The 11,115-nt window shown below is 37.9% G+C and overlaps 1 protein-coding gene across 1 annotated transcript in view; it reads right to left on the reverse strand.

Annotated features, from left to right (window-relative positions):
• Nucleotides 1-11,115, reverse strand: part of PTPDC1 (protein tyrosine phosphatase domain containing 1) — a 70,162-nt gene extending 59,047 nt beyond the window's left edge. The window contains exon 1 of the mRNA XM_006168023.2: nucleotides 11,036-11,115. The gene's annotated coding sequence lies outside the window, so the exon portion shown is untranslated. The remainder of the gene's footprint in view (nucleotides 1-11,035) is intronic.

Raw genomic sequence — 11,115 nt, forward strand, 5'->3', positions numbered from 1 at the left:
CAATGGATTAAATTCTCCAATCAAGAGACACAGACTGGCTGAGTGGATTAAAAATCAGAAACCCTCCATCTGCTGCCTACAAGAAACCCATATCACAGATAAAGACATACATAGACTAAAAGTGAAGGGCTGGAAAAAGGTATTCCATGCAAATGGAAACCAAAAAAGAGGGGGAATCACTATACTGATTTCGGACAAAATAGGCTTTAAGACAAAAACTAAGAAAAGACAAAGAAGGACATTATATAGTAGTAAAAGGGCTAGTTCAACAAGATATAATGGTTATAAATATCTATGCACTGAACTCAGGAACACCCAAATATGTAAAGAAAAGTCTGCTAGATCTAAAAGGAGAGAGAGACTGTAACACTGTAATTGTTGATCTCAACACCCCATTATCTCCTTTAGACAGGTCAATGAGACAAAAAATAAACAAAGAGACTCAGGACCCAAATGATACCATAAAACAGATGGACTTGATAGACATTTATAGAACTTTCTACACAAAACCCACAAAGTATACATTTTTCTCAGCCCTGCAAGTACTTTCTCAAAGATTGATCACATGATAGCACACAAAATCAGCCTTTGCATATTCAAAGGCATAGAAACTATATCCAGCATCTTATCTGACCATGATGGAATTAAACTCTATTAATCTCAGGAAAAACCCTTGAAAATATACAAATACATGGAAACTAAATAACCTGCTTCTGAATGACTCCATGACTACTGCAGAGATTAATACAAAAAATCAAAAGATTCATGGAAACTAATGATAATTAGTACACAAGTTTCCATCATCTATGGGATACTGCAAAAGCAGTGCTAAGAGGGAAGTTCATAGCAATTAGTGCGCACAAGAAAAAGATGGAAAGGTGGCAAAAGGACAACATAACATCATGCCTCAGGGAATTGGAAAAACAACAACAAAAATGTCCAAAAATTGTCAGGAGAAAAGAAATAATAAAGATTCGAGCAGAAATAAATAGAAAATAAGCAAACTATGTAGAAAATAAATTAAAGCAAAAGCTTGTTCTTTGAAAAGATAAACAAGATTGACACACCATTAGCCAGACTAATTAAGAAGAGAGAAAGGAACCAAGATAAAGGAACCAGATATTCCAAATTCACAATGAATCAGGCAACGTTACAACAGACATAATAGAAATACAAAACATCATTAGAGGATACTATGACCAACTATATGCCAACAAAGAAGAAAACCTGGATGAGATGGACAAATTCCTGGACACATATAATCTAACCAAGATTGACTCAGGAGGAAAACGAAAGCCTGAATAGACCTATAACAAGCAATGAGATTGAATCAGTAATAAATAACCTCCCAAGAAAGAAAGTCCAGGCCTCGATGGCTTCACTGCTGAATTTTACAAAACTTTTAAAGAGGTAACCCCCATCCTACTCACACTGTTTCTAGAGATCCAAAAGGAAGGAATCCTTCCAAATTCATTCTATGAAGCCTCCATTACCCTCATTCCCAAAATGGATAAAGATATGACAAAAAAGGAAAACTGCAGACCTCTATCTCTGATGCACAAAGCCATAAATGTAATACACCATATCAAGAGAAAGAAAGAAAAAAAACTATGATCATTTCAATCAATGCAGAAAAAGCATTTGACAAAATACAACATGGCTTTATGGTCAAGACTCTCAGTAAAATTGGCATAGAAGGACCATTTTCTCAGCATAATATATGCCATTTATGAAAAACCTACAGCTAACATTATAATGATTGGGGAAAAGCTGAAAGCTTTTCCACTAAAAACAAGTACAAGGCTGCCCACTTTCTCCATTCCTATTCAATACAGTACTGGAAGTTCTAGCCAATGTGATCAGACAAGAGAAGGAAATCAAAGGCATTCCAACAGGGAAAGAAGAGCTGAAATTATCTCTGTTTGCAGATGACATAACTGTATACACAGAAGACCCAATAGTATCCATGAAAAAACTTCTCAAAGTAATAAATGCATAAAGTAAAGTGGCAGGATACAAAATTAACTTGCAAAAATCTATAGCACTTCTATATATAAACAACAAGCAGAAAGAGACAGAACTGAAGAATGTAATTCCATTTACCATAGCCACAAGAAGTATGATACTTAGGAATAAAACTAACCAAGGAAGTCAAAGACCTCTACAAGGAAAACTATGAAAACCTTAAAAAGGAAATTAAAAAGGACACTACAAAGAATATCCCATGTTCCTGGATTGACAGAATCAATATAATCAAAATGGCAATCCTACCCAAATTAATCTACTTGTTTAATGCAATCCCTATAAAATTACAAGAGACATTCTTCACAGACCTAGAAAAAGACAATCATAGAATTTGTCTGGAACCATAAAAGACCCCATTTTGCTAAAGCCATCCTCTACAAGAAGACTGAAGTAGGTGGCATCTCAATTCCTGACCCCAAAATATATTACAAAGCTGTGATCATCAAAACAGCATGGTACTGGCACAAAAACAGACATGAGGACCAATGGAACGGAGTAGAGATTCTAGAAATAAACCCCAAAAGATACAGCCTACTCATCTCTGACAAAGATTAGCAATCAGTGGGAAAAGGGAAACCTCTTTAGCAAATGGTGTTGGAAAAACTGGGTATTTACCTACAGAAAGATGAATCTGAACCCCTATCTATCACTACTAACAAAAATCAACTCAAAGTGGTTCAAACATCTAAACCTAAGACTGCAAACTATAAAACTACTGATGAAAAACACTGGGGAAACTCTGGGAGACATTGGGGTAGGAAAAGACTTCTTAAGAACCCCAAAGCAGGGAACCAGCAGTTAGCGTAATGGCTATGTCACTGGACTCCCATGTAGTCGACCGCGGTTCGCGTCCCGGACCCGGTGGCTTAAAACTCACGCCAGGCTCGTGTGCGTGTGTGCCTAAGATCCTGAGAGGAGAATGGAGGAGAAGGGATTATGGCGTGACCATCTCCCCTGGGGCGTGATTTCTCACTTTCTGTCTCTATGTCTCTCTCTGTCTGGCAAGCATATGCACCCTATAGCAAAAAAAAACCTCTCCAAAACAAAAAAAAGAACCCCAAAGCACAGGCAATAATCCCCCAAATAGACAGGTGGGATGACATCAGATTAAGGAGTTTTTGCACAGCAAAGTACAGTATAATTAGTGTGAATCGACAACTCTTGGAATGGGAGAGAATTTTTGTTAACTATGCCTCAGTTAAGGGACTGATAACTAGAATACACAGGGAACTCAAGCAGCTTACCCAGAAGAAAATGATTAACCCAATTAAAAGATGGGAAAATGAGCTGAATAAACAACTCTCTAGGAAAGACATACGAACAGCCAAGAAGCATATAAAAAAAATGCTCAACATCCCTCATCGTAATGAGGTGCAAATCAAAACCACAATGAGATACCACCTAACCCCAGTCAGAATGGAGAAGATTAAATAAACAAATAATGATAAGAGCTGGAGGAGATATGGTGAAAGGGGAACACTCCTACACTATTGGTGGGAATGTAAATTGGTCTAACCACTGTGGAGAATGATATGGAGTTTCCTCAAAGACCTTCAAATAGAACTACCATATGATCCAGCAATTCCACTCCTGGGTATCTACTTAAAGGACAGGAGAGCACTCACTTGGAAAAGTGCTTGCACAACTATTTTCATTGCAGCATTATTCACGATTGTTAAGACATGGAACCAACCTAAATATCCACAAACTGGTGAAAGGATTGAAAAGGTGTGGCACATATACTACATAGAAAATTATTTAGCCATAAAAAACAAGGCCCTGGAATTTGATAGAAAGTGGACAAATATGGAAGATATGTTGCTGAGTGAAGCAAGTCAGGCTATGAAAGAGAAACACTGTATGTCTCCTCTTTTTTTATATCATTATTTATTTTTAATTTTTATGTATTCATTAATTTATTTTAATTTGACCAGAGACAGAGAGAGAGAACGGGAGAAAGTAAGCCACCAGGTCTGGGACTCGAACCGTGGTCGACCATGTGGGAGTATCCAGCGCCTTAACCACCAGGCCACCCGCTGGTCCCCTGTATGTCTCCTCTTAACATATACCGACTGTCTGCACTCTATGGTAGAGACTGAAAGACTGGAGAACATGAAAGTATTAAAAATTGTAATGGACACTAGAGAGAAAGTGGAAAGAGAGTGTGGGAGGGGAAGAATGTAGGAAAGAAAATTTGGCGGGGGGTGGGGAGGAATGGAGAGGTAAGACACTTGTGGGATACAGATAAGGTTTATTATCTGTTGACAAGGATGTGTATAATACCTCGACTGGGCTGGACTGAGGTGTAAATCATGCTGGGTAAAGTTTCTTCACAATCTAAAAGATGTACAGCAATTTAATGTACAAATAACAATAAAAAATTAAAAATAAAATTTTAAAAATAACTAAAATTGAGAGGACCAGCAGATGGCATGGTGGTTAAATGTACAAATAACAATAAAAAATTAAAAATAAAATTTTAAAAATAACTAAAATTGAGAGGACCAGCAGATGGCATGGTGGTTAAGGTGCTGGACACTCCCACATGGTCGACCATGGTTTGAGTCCTGGACCTGGAGGCTTGCTTTCTCACTTCCTCTTTCTCTCTCTGTCTCTCTCTCTCTGGTCGAATTAAAATCAATGAATGAATACATAAAATTAAATAAATAATTCTTTAAAAAATAATTGGAATTCATACTTATTTACCATGTACTATTAGATTTTTTAAAAGATATAAAATATTGATTAATCTCATTTTTATAAAAGAAATTTGATACAAATATGCATATAGAGAAATATTAACAGGGTAGATCACAGGGGCCAGCAGGTAATCTGGTAGTTAAGACAATGGACTCCCATATGGTCGACCATGGTTTGAGTCCCAGACTTGAAACTCACACCAGGCATGTGTACATGCATGCCCGACATCCTGACGGGAGAATGAGAAGGGAATGCAGTGTGGCCATCCCCCTGGGGGATGATTTCATGCTTTCTGTCTCTCTGGTGAGTGCATGTACCCTATAGCAAAAACCTCTTTAAAAAAACTGACACTCTGAACACATTACCTGTAGAAGAAAACATCATCTGATAAACTATTAAATCATGATTACATTTAAAAGCCTAATACCTAATTATAAAATATTGAAAAGCACGGTATTTACTTTTAAATACATTGATTTTTTTCTCTGAATTATCAGTTATTGAAAATCTCATTACAAACACTAAATTCTGTCACCTGTCATTTTATTTTTATTCATTCAAATGTGTTTTCACTTATGCATATTATAAAAATATATTTTATGATCTCTTACCCAAACACATACTTACAAATGGCAAAAAAAAAAAAAAAAGTGTTATTTTTTAAAATGATTACATAGGGACCAGCAGATGGCATAAAGGTTATGTCACTGTACTCCCACGTAGTTGACTGTAGTTTGAGTCCAAGGCCTGATGGCTTAAAACTCATGCCAGGTGCATGTGTGTGCATGCCCAAGATCCTGAGAGGAAAATGGAGAAGAGTGTGGTGTGGCCATCCCCCTTGGGGGGTGATTTCTCACTTTCTGTTTCAGTCTCTCCAGCAAGTGCACATGCCCTATAGCAAAAAAATCTCTCTCTAAAAAGAAAAAAAAAATTGTTATATTATACCACAAATTTCTTGGGAAACAGTAATGGGAATAGAATAAGATAAAAACAGTCATGACACAAGTATACAAACAGGCGATTTAATTCCCAAAACAGAAGACTAGAGAAAATGTGAAATTTCTAGAACCTTTTCACTTGGGAGTTGAATTAGTCTTTATAACCTATAAAAGTAGCACATCAACATAGACTTTATAGTGCTTAGACAGTTGCACTGTGATAAAACATGATGTTTTGTGAGGCAGATCCACATAGGAAGGTTACTAGTGCATGTCTGGAGACCTCCCTTGCATATATGTGGGCCTATGATTTGGGCTGGCTGAGGTTGGGCTTGGGGTGCTGTTTCTCAGCCTGCCCCCTTTCTGTCTCTGTCACTCATGGAATAAACTTTTTTAAAAAGATTAACTTTGTAAAGGTATGATTCTAAATGAGAAAATGTTTCCATGTGTAGCTAAAATCATATGGCCCTTCTTAAACATATAGGAATTTGCCATGAAATGCTGTAGTAGATCTATTGGGTAGTTGGAAATTTGATGACGTATTTTTCTATGCAAAATGAGTCATGATTTTTCCAACGACCCAATATTTAAACCATTACAATACTTGCACATAGTAGTGCTCAAAATTTTCTGATGCAAGAATGTCTTGAGTTCATCTATGAGGCAAGGCAGCTTTTCCTTTTGAAGGGTATAATGCCATAAATTACAAGACCATTACAACAGGACAAATGGTACTGTTTGAACTGGAATGAAGAGTAATAACTCCTACAGATTAAAACGAAAGATTGTTTCCTACAAGAAATTATTTTTTAAAGAATTATTTAACTTTATTATTATTTTAAAGTATGCTATAGAGCACATGTTCACCAGTGAAAGACAGAGAGAAAGTGAAAAAGCAAGCTGCCAGGTCTGGAACTCAAACTATGGTTTGCCATGGAGAAGTACAACACCTTAACCACCATGCCACCTGCTAGCTTCCCTATATGTAATTATTTATAGGCTTTCTCCTAGCCATTCTCTACCTACAATGGCCACCGGCTTGCTGTGCTATTGACACTATAGCCTCCAGACAGTAATGTCTAATCCAAAGATAGACACTTACTGAAAGAACAAAGAGAGGAAGTGTTCTTTTGTAGCAGCAGGATTCAGGATAGATGACAGCTTGGAGATAGATCCTGCTACTTGAAAAGGTGTGAGTTAAAATCATATCGTTTACTACCCAAGAATATAAATGATAGGTTTTAAATCATGATAAATCAAGTAATCTAAGCAAATCCATGTATTTTTGGCCAACTAAAATTTGACAAAGGTATCAAGAATACACAGTAAGAAAAATAAGTCTCTTCAATAAATGATACTGGGGGACCAGCCACAGTAGTTCACTGGACACTGTTGGGAGCCTGGATTTATTTCACAGCCTGCTCTAAAAAGCTGGGCATGGCAGTACATACCTGTAATGCCAGCTACTTGGAAGGATGAGGCAGGAGAATGGTGAAACAGGGAAACTCTGTGTAAAAAGATGATGCTGAAAAAATTGGATATCCATATGGGAAAAAAAAATGGAGCAAGCAAATAGCTTGGAGGTTAAGGCAGCTGGATCCCATATGGCTGACTGCATGCTTTAAATACCAGACCCAGTGGCTTGAAAAATACACTGGGTGCATATGTGCACATACCCAAAATTCTGAGAAAAGAATGGGAGATAAGGAATTGTGGTTGTAGCCATACCCGCAAGGGGCGATTATCACTTACAAAAATTAACTCAAAATAGACAAAGACTTAAAAGTTAAGACCTGAAACAATAAACTAGAAGAAAACAGAGGGGAAAAAAGCTCTAAGACATTAGTCTTGGCAATATTTTGGATATGGCACCAAAAGCACAGGAAATAATAGCATAAGTCAGACTGCATCAAATAAAACTTTCTCCACAGCAAAGGAAACAATCAAGAAAATAAAAAGGCAACCTATAGAATCAGGAAGAATATCTGCAAGTCATATATTTGATAAGGAATTGACATCTAAAACATACCAATAATTCATACAACTCAACAGCAAAATAAGAATCCAATTAAAAATGAGAAAAGACCTAAATAGACATTTCTCCAAATAAGACATATAAATAGTGAACAGGGTGCTCAATATCACTAATCATGAAAGAAATGCAAATCAAAACTGCAGGACATACCATATCACATTTATTAGCATGACTATTATCAAAAAGTCAAAAGATAAATGTTAATAATGTGGAAAAAGGGAACCTTTGTACACTGTTGATGGGAATTCAAATTGGTACAGCTATTATGGAAAGCCATATGAAGGTACCTCAAAAAAAAAAAAATGGAACTATCATACAATTCAGCAACCCCTTTTCTAGGCATATATCCAAAATAAATGAAATTGATGATCTCAAGTTAGCTGCACTCCCATGTTCACTGAAGCTTTATTCATAACAGTCAAAACATGGAAGCAATTTAACCTGGTAGATTAAAAAACATGCTGAGCATGAGTGTGCTCAAAATCCTGACAAGAGAGAGAAAGGTGTGACCACACCCTACTGGGAGTTCTCTCTCCCTCTCACTCTCTCTCTCCTGGGCCATTGCAAACACCTTCTGGGAATTAAAGAAAAGGAAAACTATTAGGTTGTCAGAAAAGTCAAGGCGTATTTTTCTGGTTTTCTATGCAAAAATGTGTCATGACTTTTCCGACAACCCATAGTTGTGCTTAGCACTCTACCAAGGCTCTTCACATGCTGTCTCACATCACTAATACAACCCTGGAAGCACTGTCCCCATCTGAAAGATGAGGAAAGTGAGACTAAGAAAGAGCACGTCATCGACCCAGGGTCATACAACTTTCTAGTGTTGTAATTGAGATTAGAAACCTTAAATCATGGGACCAGCAGATGGTGTAATGGTTACATCATTGGACTCCCATGTAATTTGCTGCAGTTTGAGTACCAGATCTGGTGGTTTAAAACTCGCGTTGTGTGTGTGTGTGTGTGTGTGTGTGTGTGTGTGTGTGCTCGCGCGCGTGCGCGCATGTGCCCAGGAGACTGGAAGAGAAGGGACTACATTGTGGCCCTGTGGTGCGGGAGGGAGGATTGGAGTAATTTCTCACTTTCTGTCTGGTGAGCACCTGAGCCCTATTGCAAAACTCTCTCTTAAAAAAAAAAAAAAAATCAAAACCATCTCTATTCTATCCAGGTTGCCTTAACAGGAACCAGAAAAATGAAATATAACTTTCTCAGTAACAACACATTAAGTGTATTAGATGATCCAGTTAATATTTGCAAAGAAATGTTCTGATTACTCAACTTATATTGTTTTTAGAAAAGGAAATACATAAGTAAACAAATTAAATGTATCTTTTGGGAAGGTTGAAGAGGTATGAGAAATGACAGTCATTAGATGATTCTGAAGAAATATCTCAGTACACATGTTTACAATCACTATACTCCTTGCTTTATTTTAGAACTAAAGAAATCTTCAGATTCTAAGGCAGTTCTTGATTTAGAAAAACAATGAGATGTGTCTTTTTAAAAAAACTATCATTTAAAAGGTTTAGCCTCAGAATAATTTTGATTTCTAATGGAAATTTCCACATAGAAGCCAATTTTAAAGAATTTTCTAAATTTTGTGAAACTGAACCATTTATGTGATTAACAATGAAGAGATCATTTAATTAATTACTAGAATAGCAATACAACTGAACATAAAAAGCATTGTTAGGGCCAACTAGGTGCATAGTAGTTAAGGTGCTGGATCCTACATAGCCAATTCTATGGTTCCCAGGACCTGGTTGCTTGAAAAATAAAAAAATACCTAGTGTGCATGAGGAATGGAGGAGTACTGAAGGGTGGCTATCTCCCTGGGGGTGATTTCTCTGTCTCTCTGGCTGTGCCAGAGGGAAAAAAAAACGATCTAACACTAACTTTAAAACAAATGCCTTGAATCTGTTTTTGTTTTCTTTTTGGAGGTTCAAAACAGCAATGGGGGAAGTTCACTGAAAAAAAGGGCCAAGCAAAATTCCCGGGACTCTGGCAAAGCAAGAGGTCTTCAACAGTGCAAAGTGATGAATCTCTAATAAACTTTGCCTTCCCCCAATAAGGGATTTTTTTTTCCCCAAAACTTGGATTGTCACCTGTTTGGAAGAGGAGATGGAATCCCTGTTCAGGAGGGGAAATTTCAGTCTCTTGAGAATAATCCCATGACTATAACTAGGTTGGAATTTGAAGTTTTCTCAAAATGACTGCTGGGTATCCAAATTGGGAATCACTTTAAGAGGTGATTTAAATGTACAACAGATGTTCAGACCTGGTCCCAGATAATGAATCTGCATCTCTGGAGTGAGGGTTGTGAATGCACACTTTTCAAAAGCCAGAAGGTGGATTCGTATGCAGAGGTCCAGACAGAACTAGGCTGGATGGAGGCTGGGAGACAATCTGACCCACGTTGGGTTATTGAATCTCCATCTCACAGACTTGCATCTAATCCCAGTTCAACCACGTAATAGCTCTGACAAGTCACCCAAATCCTCTGAGCTTCAGCGTTCTCATACAAAAAGTTAAATGACACTTATGTTGTGGAGATCAAATGAAATTGTGCATGAAGGTACATGCGTGTACAGATACCTGGCAGGAAGCTTTTATAAAATGACCTTTCATGCCTTTCTGGTCAGTCTATAAATGATAGTTTGTTTTAGTCCTTTAACATACAACTATCACAGGAACGTCTGCTTACTAATTTCCTTAAAGCATTGTGTTTATCAACCTTTTTTACGTTTTTTCCCTCTGCTCCCAGTCTTTTCAGACATTTTCTTTCCTGATCTGCTGATCCCATGACATTTCAATACCAGATACACCGCGTATCTGTTTATGTCGTGGCCCTCAGTAAGACCCTGCTCCCAAGAACGAGTCAGTATCACCCACATTGAGATGAGAGACTTGGTCGGGTCACGTGACCAAAGTAGCGGCAGAATTAGGTCTACATCACAGGCTACAAACTGGCAGTTTAATAGAACCAGCTGGCAAAGTGCCTTTTGTCTGGCTACCAGGTTTTTTTTTTTTTGAATGACTTGCTAATATTTGAAAATTAAGAGATTTCACATAAAACCTAGATTATTCGACTCTTGGAAATCCGAGAAATCAGAAGACCGGACCATTTGGAGCAGTAGCTGGGGTGTCTCCTGGCACTTCTCTCCTAGCCTGGCTCTCTGCAGGCATCCGAATGCGCGACCCTCAAACTCAAGACCCTGGCACTAAAGCGCTCGACTCCTGTTCTGTCCCATTAAAAACAAAAAGAAAAAAGAAAAAGAAAAAGAAAACTGTAAGTGCTACACGGAGGCCGTAGCTAAACTGGCTGCGGATTCCGAACCTCTTTTCCCGCTCCGGGCCCCGAGACCCCGCGCCGCCGGCTGGGCCGTGGGACTCGCCGCCGTCTCGCACGTCTTCCTT

Source organism: Tupaia chinensis, unplaced genomic scaffold, assembly GCF_000334495.1.
Source record: "Tupaia chinensis unplaced genomic scaffold, TupChi_1.0 Scaffold145441_1, whole genome shotgun sequence".
Lineage (NCBI taxonomy): Eukaryota > Metazoa > Chordata > Mammalia > Scandentia > Tupaiidae > Tupaia > Tupaia belangeri.